The sequence below is a fragment of the Schistocerca piceifrons genome, chromosome 1 (assembly GCF_021461385.2).
Source record: "Schistocerca piceifrons isolate TAMUIC-IGC-003096 chromosome 1, iqSchPice1.1, whole genome shotgun sequence".
NCBI lineage: Eukaryota > Metazoa > Arthropoda > Insecta > Orthoptera > Acrididae > Schistocerca > Schistocerca piceifrons.
Window position 1 is genome coordinate 180,223,552 of NC_060138.1, and position 18,814 is coordinate 180,242,365.

Here is an 18,814-nt window from a genome sequence, read left to right on the forward strand (position 1 = left end):
AAATGATTCTGGGAATAGATTGGCTGGATAAAGAAAAGGTTATTATTGATTGTAGCCAGGAAGTGATCAAAATTGATAGTACATCTAGGAATTTAGAAGTAAAATTTGAGGAAAATGGGAAGGTGTTCGATTCAGGAATTGATTCTTTATTGTTGGAGGTTGACCAAGGGAATGATGGTTTGACAAACAAGTATGAGATGTACCATGTCCAGAGGCTAATAGATGAGGGTGACAAGCAGGGGCATAATTTTAAAGAAATTGTAGAAAATTTGAAGGGGATACCTCCTGATCAGAAAACAGAATTGCTTGATATTTTACAAAGTAATAACACCGTATTTTCGGACAAACCTGGCCTAGTTAAGAACTTTGAATACTAGATTGAGACAATAGAGCATAAACCTTTCTTTGTAAGACCGTTTTCGATACCCATATCGAAGAAGCAGGCTGTTCAAGTGGAAATAGATAAAATGATAGAATGGGGTGTAATCGAACGAAGTAGCAGCGAATATAATAGTCCCCTTATCATCGTGAACAAAAGGGATGGGGGAGTGAGAGTAGTTATCGACGCCAGGACTTTGAACAAAATTGTAAAGAAGGAAATAGACAGACCTGAAAATCTGGACGAAATGCTCCAACAATTTTATAACGTGAAGTATTTAACCGGACTGGATATGACCGCCAGATACTGGCAAATCCCATTGAGTAAGGAATCCCGTAAATATACCGCTTTTCTATTCGCCGGGAAATGCTATCAGTATAAAGTAGTGCCATTTGGGCTTAGCACTTCTGTGGCAGTATTTATTAGGGCACTGGACTTCGTATTAGGGAGCGAATTGAGTTCCCAGCTAACCATTTATGTAGATGATTTACTGATTGCTACAGAAGAATGGCAAGAGCATTGTGAATTATTGCAGAAAGTTTTTATTGCTCTACATGCAGGGGGCATGACACTTAAGTGGAAGAAATGTGAATTTGTGAAGTCGGAAATAAAGTTTCTGGGGCACATTATTACTACGACCGGTATTGGCAAGGACCCAGAAAAGTTAAGTGCAATAGCAGGGTGTCTGGCTCCTAGAAACAGAAAACAGTTGAAAGCCTTTTTAGGTTTATGTGGGTTCTATAGAAAATTCGTCAGGGGGCAAGTTTTTAATAGTCCTCATTTGAATAATCTACTTAAGAAAAATAGTGCTTTTGTGTGGACCGAAGGGTGCATGAGAGATTTTGAAAATTTAAAAAGGGAACTTTTGAATGACAATATTTTGCATCACCCCATCCTGTCAAAACCTTTCCATATGAGTACTGACAGCAGTGCTTATGGAATTGGTATAGAAGTTTTCCAAGAAATCTGTGGAGGCAAAGGAATCGAACACAGGACGATCGCATTTGCAAGTAGGACTCTAACAAAATACGAGAGAAACTACACTATATCGGAAAAGGAAGCTTTAGCCATTATATGGGGGTTAAAGAAGTTCAGAAATTATCTGTGGGGCCATAAGCTCATCATACATACTGACCACAAAGCTTTAACTTTTATTAAGGATTGTCGTTTACTTAATGGCAGGCTAACTCGTTGGGCTTTGTACCTGCAACAATTTGATTACGAGATTTGCTATGTTAAGGGTACTGAGAATTATGTGGCAGATGCTTTATCTCGATTGCCTAATGGTATGAGTGAAGTGCCCAATGAAAATGGTGAAGAGGGTATTTTTCAGATAAGGTATATGAAAGAGGTTTCAGGAAAAAGGAAAATTGAACAAATATGTAAAAATATGAGATACCATCAAAATGAGGATCCGACATGGAAATCTGTGAAAGAAAATTTTGACAGTGTGCAGTATCCTCAAATTAAGAAGTATTACAAAATCTTTAAAGGCATTTTATATAGGAGGAAGGATTTTGTCATTGAGGAATGGAGAGTATGTTGGCCACACCAGTTTGATACCGATGTCATAGACTATTTTCATTTAGCATTGTGGCATAGTGGGCCAAAGAAATGTTTGGATAAATTGACTAATGTAGTAGTGATTGCTGGTGGTGTCAGTAAGAAGGTAAAGGAACGGATTAAGTCGTGTGATGTCTGTCAAAAGGCCAAAGTATCGAACAAAACTAGTAGGGGTCCAATGCAAAGTACATTACCTGAAGACACCCTAGACTTATTATCGGTAGATTTATATGGTCCCCTCCCAAAGACTTCGGGAAATTGTGCATATATTTTAGTAATTTTGGAAGTATTCTCAAAGTTTGTGAAATTATACCCCTTGAAAAAAGCAACAGCAAAAGCTGTATTTAGCAGGATGGTTGAATACTTCAGAACCATCGGGAAACCCAAGGCAGTACTATCTGACAATGGACCCCAGTTCATATCCAAAATTTGGAAAGAAGGAATGGGGCAAAGTGGTGTGGAGGTTAAATATATATCAGCTTATCATCCTGCTAGCAACCCGGTTGAAAGGTACATGCGAGAAATCGGGAGATTGTGTAGAACGTACTGCAGTCATAACCATAGAGTCTGGGGCAGATTTATATCGGATTTTGAGAATGTCATGAACACATTACATCATGAAACTACTGGGTTCCCACCGGAAGAAATTTTGTTAGGTAGCAGGAGTAAAAGTTTAATTGAAGAAAAACTAGAGTTTCCACCTTGTACAAGCTTGGGGTTGAGTCAAAAGAAAGAATTAGTCAGAAATAAAAATCTGAAAGTGTCAAAATTTAAAATTGGGGATTATGTCCTTTTAAAACCCACGAAAAGTCTAGTGAACTGAACCATGAAATTTCCAAATTTAAATATATTTATAATGGACCGTATATAATACAGAACATTCCACACAATAATGCTTACTACCTGATCTATCCAAAATCCAAAAGACCTTTAGGTTTAAGAAATGTTGTGGACCTGAAACTGTATGTTCCTAGGAGTGAGTGACATAAGTACACTCAGAAAGCAATTTGCAGTAAATGTGCTGTCTCCTATGCTGAAACTAATTTATTCTAAATGTAACTAATCTTTGTAAATATATGTGTACCAATATCAGTGTGCTAATGTACTTATGTGAGTTTCAGATTACCAAATGTACTGTATATGTAAAGATGTATGGAGAAAAGGGCTGAAAAGAAATAGCAAATGCTGCAAGCCAAATAAAAGATGGGACTGCCAAAAACCAAAGTGGGCAGTATATGAGTCTTAATCTGAAGGACTGCCAAATAACAAAGAGGGCAGATGAATAGTCAAAGGAGAATTGTAGGTGTGGTACAGGAGATGTGATAAAATGATGCGAAATGGACTGCCCAAATCTGAATAATAGGCAGCAAATGTGTGTAGTAATTTTCTAAATATTATTGTGTGTTTTTTTTAGTAAATAAGGAAATGGACTGCCATTCAATGCAAGCAGCAATAAATTGTCTTATAGTGTATACAGATATTTGCATTTGTTTTTGTAGTTAAATGTTTATGATCCAGATTTTGAAATTATTTCATTGAAAAAGTTAGTAAAAATGAGTAATTTGCTATTTTAATAATGTTGTGATGGGAGGTTGGACTGTGCAAAAGGCGCGTAAGTAAATAACAAGTAAATGTTCTTGATATGTTAAAAAATATAGACCTATATAATGTGAGTGAAAAGAAGGTATGTGGTATAAATTTTTTTTTTTGGACATTCACATAAAGATTCAGAACCACTGTATAAATGTAAAATTTAGTGTTCCCATTAAATTTATACTTAGTAAAATTTACTGGAAACAGGGGCATGTGTAACAACAACTGTACATATAATAATCTTTCTTCTGATTTTCGATGAATTAATGTAAGCAATGTTTTGATTTCATTTCTTTTTCTTTTCGTGTCATTATGTTAAAGAAAATGTAAGCAACTTTCGATGTGAATATTAATATTTATGTCAAATTTCAAGAAATGCTATAACAGAATTGAAGTGTAACACATGTTGAATCTATTGTAACATGTTTAAAATGGTAATTGTGCGCCTGGTCCATACGTAGGCAATGTATTAGGATATGTGGAATGTAAAACCTTTGGTGAATACCCTATCTGTAGGGGAGCGGTAAAGGGTGGATGGCAGGCGAGCGCGGGAAAATGCACACGGGCGCGGCACGGCATAACGGGCTCAGCAAGACAGTCGGAGTTGGGCATCGGTCTGAGGAACACGTTCTGGATCGAGGAGGCTATCCTGGAAAAAGTGGTTTCATTGAGCCTCGGATGTGCCGTTTCCAACGACAATACAACATGGCTACATTTTATAGGCACTGAATTGAAAACGATTGCGACGCTAAGAAGAAGCAAAGTGCCGATACAGCAAGAGCCATAGCTGTGATTGTATGTGTGCTGTGCGCCTCGCCATCTCGCCGCCCGCCAACCGCCGCTTCGACATGAACAGGTCGAATCTTTAGAATTGTATTCGTGTGGACCAGTGTTAATTTTGTTCCTGACTGTTCAATAACAACTTAACTTTTACCAGAATTGTCCTATCAATTAATCATCCTAGTCACTAACCTAGACAGGGTCCTTTCCACATGTTGTGCAATCCGAGTGTCCCGAAATGAAGATTTAAAGTTTATGTTAATAAGAATTACCTGCAGACCTATCTATGCTAGAAAGATGTTTAAGGAGTTTCACTGTTAATGAAAATATAAGCAAAGAACAAAGGTCTGACAAAGTTGGAAGATAATTTTGGAATTGGTTTAGTAATGAAGCTTAATAAATTTGAGACAAAATTAATGGTAGTTAAATGAGGAAGTAATAAGACAAAAAGAGTAGTAACTCATATTTTGTAAATCTTGAGTGCTTAATGTTTCCAATAGTTAATAGTTTCAACATAGTGATCATAACAGTTTCAGGGTCCCCCCCCCCCTCCCACTCTTTTCTTTTCTATTCACTTCAATCTTGAAGTGTACTGAACTGATTTGACCAGCAAAGTTAAAGTCAATATAAAACCTAAATTTATCAGTGTTTTACCCCTATTAAAATTGACATTGTATGTGTGTTTCAAAAGTGCTATTACTAGGGTAACCTATGCCCGATTTCAGTCAGATTAATAGACAAAACACAGTTTGTAGTAATAATTGTAGTGTAATGTTGTGTATTTATAGCTTGTCCGAATTAGTACAGAAAATGAAAGTATTAGTTCAGTAGATTTTTCTGGTTCTAAAATTTACCATATAATGCAGTATTACTACGTGTTGTTATGTTTGTACGTACCTCCACTTGTACAAGGAAAAACTCACTTAATGCCTAATTAGGCTGGCGACTGTATTATTAACAATTGGTAGCATCTGCAGTGTATGTTTCTTGTCCGTCCTAACGTGAAGTTGCACTTTATGCTTGCTTGACGTATCATTGTTGTTACTGAGTGGGTGAAAGTCTGATTTTGCCTCCATTCAGGTACACGCGATCAACATATTTACTAAAATCCTTTCTTATAGGGTGAAGCCCGTCAACTTACCATAGTACAGGCTTTAAAGAGTTAACGTACGCCCGAGTGTAGAACGTTACAATTTGTATCCAAGAAAATCCTACCTAAATCTGTTCTCCCTGAACCCTACTTATCAGTTCATTTCCTCTTTCAAAATAACTATTCCTCAAGATACAATAGTCTTTTGGCCAACTTTTTTTCTTATAGCTTCTCAATACTTTTTTTGCAAATCATCACAATTCAGTTTCTTCTATAGCATCCTCCCTTTTAAACTAGCTTAAATCTACTCAGCTCAGATACATAAATTAGAGAACGAGACGATGCAGCACCACAAAACAATTAACAAAAAAAGCAATGACAAAAAATGCAAATTGGCAAAGTAAGCAGCAGTATATCTAAATTAGCAAAGCAAATGCAATATCACAACTAATATAAGGCAATATGCAGCAAACAAGAAAAATAAATTAGTGGTAACTGGCTAATCAGAGTAGTACAAAGTAACATTCAGTAGGACAACCCCTGGCAAATAGTAGCAGCAAATGCAGTGACTTATACCTAAACATGACAAAGCACAAGCAGAAAATATATTACAGTATAGATAGCAATACAGATAAGGGAATGTCTGTTTACATTTTAGGCCGATGTCACATCTTAACACTGAAGTGATGCACCACAACAACCTATTCTACCAAAAAATTACCACGTCCTTGAAAAGGAAATTATGTATACAGTTTTTGTGATCAATCACTTCTCCTTCTCATGCTCCTTTCATTTCGTAGTGCTCCTTTTTTTTAAGAATGTAGATCATAAAATTATTGTTTAATAGATCTGTAGACAGGAAGTGTTTACATTAGTACATGTATTACATTTTATTTTATAAGACCAATGCTACAGCGCACCCAGAAACTAGATATCAAATAAAATAAACAAATATGTACAAGGCAAAGCAAAGAAAAAAAACACTAGCCGTATGGCGTTTCACAAGTTAGTAAAATTCTCTCAACACTCGTAGCAAGTTACTTATCATAATCAGGTGTGCAGACGTAAAAATATTTCTTATCACATCATAAGCATTTCAGTGAACAGCACAAAGTACGAGCTCTACTGTGTAATCATGTTTCCAAGTAATAGCGTGTCATGTTTGTGATGCATTCTGCAAAGAAATGTCAATAACAAGGTCAACAGCCCCTCTTTTCTACAACCATGCGAGCACTCGCGAAAGTGCGGGTAGCTTCAAAGCAGCTAAAGCGGCAGATGGAAAGTTAAAAGTCCACACAACAATAAGTATATTTCAATGTGTCTAGCACGCAGCGCAGCGGTACGTCAAGGTCGCATACACACTGTACCGAAATATTTAAGGCAGCAGTTTGAGCTACAATGACAGTTTGATATCAATAAAAAATTTCACAGCTTGAAAATTTACGTTAGTAGGGTGTACAAACGAAATCTCATAAATAACAGTGTCCAAAAATTTCCGTCAGCATTGTGGTACTCACATACACATATATATACTCACATCTCATTACTCTTCATGTACGATTCTATAATAACATCTCATAACAGATCAATCACATCTCAAAATAGTCGTAGCTTCCTTCAGTAACCTCAATACCTCTAAAAAAATTCTGTCTACTCGCTTCAGTAGAATCATCTACCTCAAACATACTTGAAAAATCATGATCCCATACAAGATATATCACTCAAAGCTCTCGTAATATCACAGCAGTTCTTAAAGTAAATGTGAAAATTTCCCAAAATGCCGACAAAGTACAATTTTGTAAGTGTGAAGTAATCTGACTGTGTAATCACGTAAATATGTGTCAATGACGCAGTAAAAAAAATGTTTGTCTCTCTCTCAGTTAAATTATCAGATAGCTGTTTAATTCTGCGTTAGAGAAATATGGTACCGTTGTGTAAAGTTGTATAGGCAAATATCTTATTAGCTAGGGCTCCTTGTGCTTGCCACATGCATGGTACACAAAGGAAGCATGTACCCCCCTGAGGGTTGATGTAATTACACCCTAAGGTGTTACAAATAACAACAACAGAATGAAATGTGTCACCAAAAATCTTCTCTGTATCATAGAAGTTCTAAAATATTTCTAAAAATATTCCAAGTACGAAAAATAATCACTCAAATGCGTGTCATGTAGCGCTAAACTATGCATCTTGCTGTAAGATAATATCTGTCATTGGCTAATGGTAAAAATGTGCCAGGTGTCGTAGTTATCGTCATTCATAAGCAAATTTCTCCACAAGTCAATGTACTTAAGTTGTCATACACAAAAGTAAAAATGTTATGTCTATAGATGTCGTAGTTATTACATACATTACCGTGACCAAGAAAGTACTGTACTGTAATGAATTGTTGTGTTACAAAAAAATAATTATCTCATTGTAGCTATGTCACAAGAGTCTTTATCAAATTATGTTTTACTTTTCAGAAGAATGCAGATATAAAACAAATATGGCCCAAAAATAAAAATGAAAACTGTGTCACTCATAAGTAGTGTCATGGTACAATCATGTAGCTGTCAAATAAACCAAACACTGTGTCGACTGTAACCTCTCAGAAAGTATTTTAATTAAAAATGTCTTTTCAAGTAAGCCAAAATGTTGCATTAAAACCTCATCAGCACTATGTTCCAAGAATGTGAACTTTATTGTTGTGTCGTAATTGTTCAATTAACAAGAAAAAGTGTACACACCATGAGACTGTGTCTTCTGATCTTAACAAAAGTGAACTCGTAAAATCATTTTCTTAATATGTTCCATACGTTCTTGACTGGCTAGTTGACTTAAAAACATTGTTGCATGTTAACAGTTTCTAAGTGTGACAAAGCGTAATAGTAATGTGAAGTAAAAAGATTTATAGCAAAGACTAAGTTAGAAAGCAAATTGTCCCTCAATAAACGGTTTTACGTGAGAGATGTTGTCTAGTCCTTTACTTTTCTTAGTACGCAGAGTTTCAACTTCAAAGCAATTATCATGCGGTATATGTCGGTAAAGAATACTGAAATTTTTCTCAGGGTTAGCTTATATGTTATTTTTCTCAGGGTCAGCCAGCGCAAGTGGCTGTCTGCGGAGCGAGTCATTGTCTATTATTTTGTTGTTGTCGCGGGTCGTTACTGGGATTTGGAGATCTAACTTCTACAATTTCAACTTTCCGAGAGGGTCCTGCCCTGTTTGAATCTCTCCAGTTCTGATTAAATTCAGGTCTGTCGTCATGATTATATCGTCTGTCGTCATGTCGGTAGTTTCTGTAGTTTCTTTCTTGTCAGTTAAGTGGTGGCGAATTTCTCCCTGAATCATAATTACGAGATGAGCTGTTGTGTTTCAAGTCATTTTCTCTCCGTTGGTAATAATTGTTTTGGTTCCCATATTATCTGCTTCTACGATTGCCTCTGTCATCATTATTACCACAGAGAGGTGATCTTTCCCTGTAACTATTGTTATTCTGCCAACGGTTATCGTAAGGGTGGTGTCTATTTTGATCACGATTTGCGTTATAAAAGTAGTCTTGTCGTGTCTGGTTATTATTTCTGTCGTCACGGAATTGTGACGCTTGTGACGAATTGTGACGGATGTGACCTGTAATTGGTGTTTTCCTGTTTTTGCATACCGCGACAGTCGGTGTCGATTTCCAGTTCTTGTAAAAGTCCCTGAAAAACTTCTATGTCATATTTACAACGTCCTGCCAAAATAATATGTCTTAAATGTTCATGCAATTTAATTAAGCAAATGCAGATGAGTTCTGAGGGGATGTATGGGTCTGACAAGTACTTATTTTTGTGCAACATATCTTCAAAATACTTTACCGGACCGAAGAATTCAGACTGTTCAAAATGTTTCATCATTATAATACTGTGTTTCACTCTATCGTGAGTATCCTGTGACCAATATGCAGAAAGGAAAGCGTCATAGAAATCTCCTTCACTGTGACAGTCAGAAATGACCGAATGCATTCGTACTGCTGGTTCATTTTCTAGATAGCTTCACAAAAATTCTAATCTGTGCTCCAATGTCCAATTCGAAGGAAAACAATGAGCAAAGTGATGAAGCCAAGGTTGTGGATGAATGTCATTACCGGAATTCTTAAACGTTTTAAATTTACGTCTAATGATAAAGAGTTTATAGTCAAAATCACCGTGTCGGCGAGTTGAAAATCGGTCATTGTTACATTGTGTCGGCGGTTGCGTCTCGAGATTCGGTGCACGTTACCAACTCCCTTCAAAAACTCCAAAATATGAGTGAGAAGATGAAACTTCTACGTTATTTCATTCTGAAACAGCTGAGTTAAACTGAACGTCCTGACCCTACTTTCCCTTTACTTTTTCTTATCAAGTCAACACTGACTCACAATATTCTAGGGCAACGCAATCTGACTGCTCAAAAAAATTACAGCCTAAGTTCAAATAATCAATTTAGAAGAATGACCTTGACTAAGAAATCTTAACAATAACCTATATATTTCATTAAGCACTTTCCTCACAAAAATCTTCATTACGCGAACTGCTGCAATACAGCGAGCGTCAATACTGCCAGCTAAATAAAAGATTCTAACTACTAAAGCCACTAACTACTGATAGTCATGTGGTTAGCAAAGAAAAGATTTTGTTGCAAACCAAATAATGTAATTTTACCTTAATAATGTGACATCCAGTTTGAACGCGAATATAAATCGTCATTGACATCCAGTACAAAGATGTATAAACATGAATAATTTTCAGTCTCCAAGTCGGATACTTCCAGATCGTTAGCTTACGCTAACACTTTAGACCTCTACCCTCCATCAGTGCTAACTTCTCACATTTAACATCCATCACTGCTGGCTGCTCACCTCCAACTGCCCAACAGTAGTTCCATCACTGCTGGCAGCTAATTTCCAACTGCAGAAACACTTCCAACAACGAGTCCAACCGGTCACAGAGTCTCTTACAAGGAATGCGCAGTCAAAGATCCAATGCAAAGAGTTACAGAGCGCTGCCAACACAGAAGTAGCACACTTACAATTTAACTCCAAATGGCTTTCATGTATTGTGCAGAACTTAAATATGTGGAACTCTTAACATTTACAGACACTGCACAAAAATCAACCCCATATCACATAAGAAGCCAGTCATTAGATTGAAACACTGACCAGGAAACGTCATGTGATCCTATCCTCCAGGATTAGCACTCTCCTCAACTGAAATTAGCCGGTCGACAGTTATAGCCCACTACCAATAACTTTTTGAACTACACTTCGTCTACTAAAAGTATCAATCTCATGGAAAAACAAACATAATTTACTTCCTCTTTTACCCGCCAGTAACAGAAAAACACTCCAAAACCAAATCCTCATAAGAGACGTGGCTGCCTGTCTTAATCACAACGATCAATTGTCAACAAGAGCTTCCCCTCTATCCAGCAGACGGCGGCCACCAGTCTCCAGCCTCCTGAAGTTATTATGTAAATTGAGAGTGGGTGGGAGAAGAAATGAACGAAAGGGAAGAAATTCATTATGTCAACTGCATCGGGACTTCATGTGGAGTCAGCGGCAACGAGTGAAAAATGTTTGGGGGACCGGTATTCGAACCCATTATCTATTGTTCACTAGTCAGCTGTGTCTACCACTGCACCACCTGGACACAGTGCATATTGCACTTGGCACGCCTCTCGGTCGATCCACATCCCCTCCTAGCGCCACTTATCGCAGTCCCCTTACATGTCCCCCTTCTCGCTACTTTAAGATTCCCTCGGGAGGCCGAATGTGATTGTGCATTGGCACTGGAAGTGGATTGATAGCCTATCGAGGCGAATCCATTATATTAATGCGTGGTGTCTGTTCTTTCGGACATGTCCCAATGACATAAATTCAGAAGTCAGCCGGCTTCGCGCCTTGCACTTATGATCTATAGCCCACGCTGCAGCATTGCCATTGATAAGCAGAAAACTATTCATTTTTGTAGTTTCATTTTACGCGATAAATATCTTCTACAATGTGAGATAACATTGACCAGTAACAACAGCAGTGTGACCATTGCTATTGCAGTATAACCGTAAGGTACGAGAAATGTAGGGCGATGCAAGTTATAATTGCCAACAAATTTTACCCAAACGAAATGCGTCGGTGACAAAGTTAATGGTGTTTTTTTCGGCATATTATCAAGCAGGTTGTTACGTCAACTGTAATTTTTTATTGGTTATTCTACTGATTTTCTGTGGTGACACTTTGAATGTTGCACATTTGAAGGTTACGAAGAGTGTTGTTTAAGCGTTAAAAACGGAGCGTCAGATGGAAAATTCTAACATCAGTGACATTTTGTGCACTTTGGATATTAGTAAGGAAGGGGTGGGGTGGAGGCGGCAGACGGCGGCTGCAGCTCTTCACATTTGTGCTCTTTCAAAAAAGGTTGTTTTAATGTGAATTATTCGTCTTATTCAATGCGCGAGATTGAGAAGACAGTGATAATGGAAGGTATGATGATTAGGTTTAACGTCCTGTTGACATACAAGTCATTTCAGATGGAGCAAGAAGGATGGGGGTGTGGACCTGCCATGTCCTTTCAAAGGAACGATCTCGCCATTTGCCTTACATGCATTTTTGCTTGAACGTAAGCAGCTGACTCATGGTACTTTCACGTTCACTGCTCAAACGAAATTATTTGTTGAGCTTTAACAAAAACCTCTTAACGCCTTGCGTGAGTGCAGAAAAAGTAATGTTACGCACCTCGTGAAACAAAGAACTTGTTATTATGAAGTGCTTCCAGGTGGTTGGCGGTTAGCGATTGTTGCTAACTGAGAAGCTTTGCGGTCGCAACACAAGAAAAATGATCAAGAAGTGTCGCTGCTGAACGACAACTCCATCACTCTGGTATTCTTGTAACCTTCTTATTCCAAATGTTTAACTGCTATGGTCGCTATCGAACAATCATCAACAAAATGCGCTACAAATATGGCCTTATGACGCGTTTAACTCCACATCAATGTTTCTACATGCGTGAAGTCGACTGGAGTATGCCAGCATTATCAGACTGTTTCACATAATGGGGGGAAACTTCACTCCTTAGGATTAATTTATGTCAACCATTGATATTCTGCTAGGCCATCTGTGTTGTATATGTCTTTTAAGGACATTACAACCCGGAATCGCTGCTAATTTTGATTGCTTTTGTTTTTGCTCTTGGCCTATTTCGGCTGAATTGTCACCAGCAGTTTATCTGTAAGTACTAGTACATAATTTTGGTACATTATTTCTAATTTTATTGGTAATTATTAAATGGATTTCACTATTATATATTTTTACATAGGTCTGACACTTTTGACATCCATACGATCGCGCTGGTTCTGTCACTGTGTATTGCTTGTTAGTTGTGTTCCTTTGGTGTTATTGCTTTATGTAGTTGTCAGCGTATTTCACAGGTAATCCAACGATGTTGGTTACAGGGAGTTCTGTTTATCATTGCTGTTATTTAGGTACCGATCATTGCTATTTTTATACTTCTTTCTCTATCACTTTTTACACTAATAAACTTTATCACTCTCCCCCTTGCGAAAACTGTTTCTCACTAAGACGGAAGGATAAAATTCGCATGAATTTCTTGTCGCTTTGGACTTCTCATGACCGGCAAAGCTGCCATCAGACACTCCCTCAAATCAGTAAAGAATTATGCGTAAAGTATCAAAGTGGCTAGTACGTAAAATCACATCTTTTGAGAGAAGAAAATGAGAGAAAACCGAAATCTGCGATAAGTTAGGTGCTCAGCAAATAACCCTTCAGTTTCAGTCTGCTGAGATGAATGTGTGATTCGCTCGTCGTACCTGATTAATTAATCTCGTGATCCTAGGGGGAACTTCTGAAACGACTTGCTGCAGTGAGGCACGGAGTGAGGAGACGAAATCTCCCTTCAAACTGTGCCCGTTGGCACGTGTACGAAGTGGTGGTGGCCCTGTGAGGGGGGGGAGGGGGGGAGGACCGGGGGCAGGGGTGAGGTACAGCAGATAACGTGGGCGCCGGCCCAATCAGACACCGACACAGCAGGGGCAACGAAGGCTGATTGCGGGACAGCACACGCAAGGATGGGGACCTCGTCTGTTGGGGCACAACGAGACGCCCGAGAGTAGAATTCAACGTGCAAACTCGTTACCAGAACCTGCAGCGGCTACTTCCATTGGGTCGCAACCACTGTCAACGAACTGAGCGTGTGGGTATCTATGCATGTGTGTGTGTGTGTGTGTGTGTGTGTGTGTGTGTGTGTGTGTGCGTGAGTTTGTGTGTGTGTGTGTGTGTGTGTGTGTGTGTGTGTGAGCATGCAGGGACCTGCAGAACTACTCTGCTGCTTCGTTATGCTGTAGCTGTAGCTGAGGGACATGCACGAAAAGTTTCTGACAACGGTGCTCTGAAGAAACATTTCAGAGTTTACTGTCTTTAGCAAGCAAATTGTAAATTTTTCGACTACTGTTATGATTAATAAAGCTATTACTTTAAAAAAAGAGTGAATAGGTGAAATCAACCAATGGTCTGGTTCTTGGAACCATATATTTAAATTTCTTTTTTACATTTTGTTCAAGTTTGCTCCAGCTATCGTTACTTTCACATTTTGATTACCTGTACAAATGTAAATAGTGTGAGTCTCACTACCTCCTGCTATAATTCAATTGTTTGACCTCAATACAGCGAATTTTGAGAATCCAGTATATTGTGAAAAGTTTGTACACTTTGTAAGTAGCCCGTTTGTATGCTGGCAGCGCTATAAACTGTGTTAATATCACTGGACAGCGCTCTGCGCCCACGGCAAGACATTCTGTGGTTGGATGGACAAGCAGTGGATAGGGAAGTGTATGGACATGATACTTTTAGTGAAGACTCTGTGTTGATAGGACACGTATTGTAAGGCGCGATGAAATGATGTGTTTATAAGAAAATACGCAAGGAAGTGTGTGGTGATGAATGTTGTTGATAATGATTGGGTAGTGGAACTATTGACAACTATATAATTTTTGGAACTGGATGTCACATTAATGGGGTAAAATTTTCTATATACATTGTTTGCTCTTCAAGAAACTCTTTCTTTTTGCTAATCATATGCCTCCTAATAGTTAGAGTCTATAGTAGGTAGAATGTTTTTATTTAGCTGGTCGTCGTTACTACTTGCTGTAATTGCTGTAGTTCGTGTTATGAAGATTTTCTCTGAGATAAGTGACTTATGAAAAAGAATGGGGTTTAAACTATTGGAATTCGTGACTCAAATGAGTTTAGGCAATAAACAGATTTTGAATTAATTTGACATTTATTTAATTTCATATTTTTTGGATCAGTATTATTGTTAGGATTCCTTGCAATTCAGGACCATTCTTTGGTGTTAATTATTGAAAATCATGTTGACAGTGCGTAGTAGTCAGTTGGGGGTAATAAATGAATTATTTATGTTTGAGTTGTTTTTTGTCAGGGAAAATTCGGTAGGTCAGTATTTAATAATAAAAATAATTAAAGAGATAGTTCCACCTGTCGACCCTTAGCCGAGGATACTTCACGGGAATCTTCTGATTTCCTTGTAGTTTGAATAATTAGTGCATGATTAGAAACTAGTTATTGTTTACTGCTAGCGCGTAGTTGTATACGATTGTGGTTGTAGTTTTTTTTATTTTTGTACTATATTATCATGAGCAAAGTAGTTGTGGCATGCATGTGGGCTTACATTAAGTATCTCGCAGTCATTTTTGCAACTAATAAGATATATATTATTTTCAGTGCTATTTTTTGTTCCTTCTTATTTTTGCTTTTTCAAGTTGTTTTTTGTGTGTTATTGTGTAAAACTGTGTGAAAATAAGGCCGAGTGAAAAGCGTAACACTAGCCTGCAAAGCAGATTGAGAAATGACAGTGACGACGAGTGTAGCTTGTTAGCACCACCTAGTAACGAACTGACAAATGTTCAAAACAATAATTTGGTAGCAGTGCATTGGGACATGGATCAGACAGTAAATCGAAACATTCAGTGAACAGGGAACTATTGACGATCGATCGTTCGTAACAGTTCGCCTCAGAAATGCGAAATAACAGACCAAAATCTTGCTAACACCGTAGATTCCTGTTTTTCATCAATACACTTTTCTCAATTAAGTAAAGGCATACTCTCGACTTTTCTAAATACGAATACTGCCGGTGCAAACGCAATATCGAAAAATTCAAAGGAACATGTTTCAGTCACTAATGCATTGTTGTTGCAATTAATTCAAAAATTTGATCAAACAGACCAAAAGCTTCAAAAGTTAGACACAATCGAACAAAATCACAAAGAAACACAGCAGCAACTTCAAAAGTTATACACAATTCACGAAATTGAACAAACAGGTGAATATTTAACCGCTGAGATACACAAAATCCAGTCGAAATCTCGAAACATGTCTGAATACGTAAAAAAGCAAATATGTGATCATATTCAGCCTATTTTTTCGCGACATGAAGACACATTACAGAAACATGAAGCAGCAATAAAAGAACTGCAGATAAATGTACACGAAAATCTCGACACCTTGCAGGCTAAATTTGACTCTGTTGCATCTATCGATACTGTTACGCAACTCGTAAAAAGTCAGGAAAACTTAAAGGACACAGCAGACACGATTACGACACAAATTTTCTCATTAAAGCATATTCATTGTCACATAAGAAGAAACATTTGAGTCACAAATTCTTTCTGATTTACAATGCACCTGCAGGATCTGACATATGCCCCATGATAATTGCGTTCAAGTTGAAACTCTGTGTACTAAGAAAAGTAAAGGATTACGCCACATTTCTCATGTAAAACCATTTACTGAGAAATAATATGATTTCTGACTTAGTCTTTGCTATAAAATTTTTCACTTCAAGTTACTATTACGCTTTGTCACATTTAGAAATTATTAACATGCAACGATGTTTTGAAGTTAACTATCCAGTGAAGAACCTATGAAATATATTAAGACAGTAATTTTACGAGTACACTTTTATAGAGAACAGAGGACACAGTATTATTGTGAGTAAATTTTCGCTTGTAAGTTGCACAATTACGTCACGACTATAGCGCTCATATTCTTGGAACATATACTGCTAATGAGGTTTTATTGCAACATTTTGGTTTACTTGAAAAGACATATTTTATGTAAAGTACTTTCTGAGAGGTCACAGACGACTCAGAATTTGGTTTGTTTGACAGCTACACGATTATACTACGATGTTGCTAATGAGTGACACAATTTTCATTATTGCTTTTACGCTGTATCTGTTTTATGTCTGCGTAGTTTTTCTACATTCTTCTGGAAAGTAAAACACGCTTTGGTAATGACTTTTGTGGCATGGTTACAATGGAACAGATATTTTCGTAACACAAAAATACTTTACATTACAGTACCTTAAAGAGCACGGCAATGAAAGCAATAACTGTGACATTTATATGCATAGCACTTTCCTATTGTATATGACAAGGTAAGTACATTGATTTCTGGAGAACTTTGTTTATGAACAACTATAACTACGATACCTGGCAGATTTTTACCGTTAAGCAATGACAGAAATTTTCTAACAGCAAAAAGTGCAGTTTAGCACTACATGACACGCATTTAAGCGATGATTTTTTGTAATTTAAAGATTATTAGAAATATTTTAGAACTACAATGATAACGAGAAGGGTTTCGGAATACCTTCCATTCTGCAGTTATAATCTATAAGATCTGAGGTATAATTACATTATCTCTCATGGAGGTATGCCTGCTTTGTGTACCATGCGTGTGCCAAGCGCAAGGAGCCCTAGTGAATATGGTGTTTGCTTATACAGTTTTACACATCGGTACCTTATTTCTCTTACACAGAATTCACAGATATCTGATCATTTAACAGAGAGAAATGAACGTTTTTACTACGTCGTTGGCATATGTCTACGTAATTGCACAGTTGGATTATTTGGCAATTTTGAAATTGTACTTCGTCTGCATTTTGTGAACCATTATGATACTACGAGAGCTTCGAGTGATGCATATTGTATGGGATCATGATTTTTGAAGAATGTTTGAGGTAGATGACACTACTGAAACGAGCAGAGAGCATTTTTCAAAGGGGTTTTGAGATTATTGGAGAAAGCTACGGCGATTTTTGAGATTTGATTGATGTGTTATGATGATATTATTGTGACGATGATGTGTATTATGATGTTGAGATATTGTTAGGATCAATAAGATGATGTTTTACGAAGAAAAGGATTATACCATGTTTTTACTACGAAGAAATATTGAAGAAGTATCGACGAATATGTACATCTGTAATAAGGCAATGAACAATGAGTAGAGTTTAGGGCCTCTGGTTTGTGGAGAAGAATGTTGGAAACAAAGAATTGTACTTAAGGAGTTATGAAAAGTGAATATTTACGTGAATGTGAGTACCACAATGCCGACAGAAATTTTTGGATACTCTTATTGATGAGATTTCGTTTCTACACACTTCTCCCATAATTTGTCAACAAGTAATTTTTTAAATTAAACTGTCATTGTCGCTAAAACTGACATAATGCTGTACTGTGCTGGGCTGAGCACTGGCCGCATTGAAATATACCCGTTGTTGTGTTGCCTTTCAACTTTAATGGTGTCGTTTCAGCCATTTTGAAGCTCGCAGCACTCTTGCAAATGTTCGCATACCTGTAGAAAAGAGAGACCATTGACCTCACTATTAATATGTCTTTGCAGAACACACCACAAACACGACATACGCTACTAATTCTAAATATACGATTATGCTTTGGAGCTTGAACTTTGTGCTAATTACTGAAATGCTTATTAATTGATGAGAAATATTCTTATGTTTAGATACCCGATTATGACAAGTCCCTCTTTAAGAGAGTTGAGAGAATTTCTACTGACTTTTGAAATGCCACATGGCTATTGAATGAAGTTTTTATGCTTTGCTTTGTACATATCTGTTTATTTTGATTGACATCTGGTTCCTATCTGCACTGCAGCATTGGTTTTATAAAATAAAATTTAATACATATGTTAATGTGAACACTTTCTGTAAAATATCCATTAAATAATACACTCCTGGAAATGGAAAAAAGAACACATAGACACCGGTGTGTCAGACCCACCATACTTGCTCCGGACACTGCGAGAGGGCTGTACAAGCAATGATCACACGCACGGCACAGCGGACACACCAGGAACCGCGGTGTTGGCCGTCGAATGGCGCTAGCTGCGCAGCATTTGTGCACCGCCGCCGTCAGTGTCAGCCAGTTTGCCGTGGCATACGGAGCTCCAACGCAGTCTTTAACACTGGTAGCATGCCGCGACAGCGTGGACGTGAACCGTATGTGCAGTTGACGGACTTTGAGCGAGGGCGTATAGTGGGCATGCGGGAGGCCGGGTGGACGTACCGCCG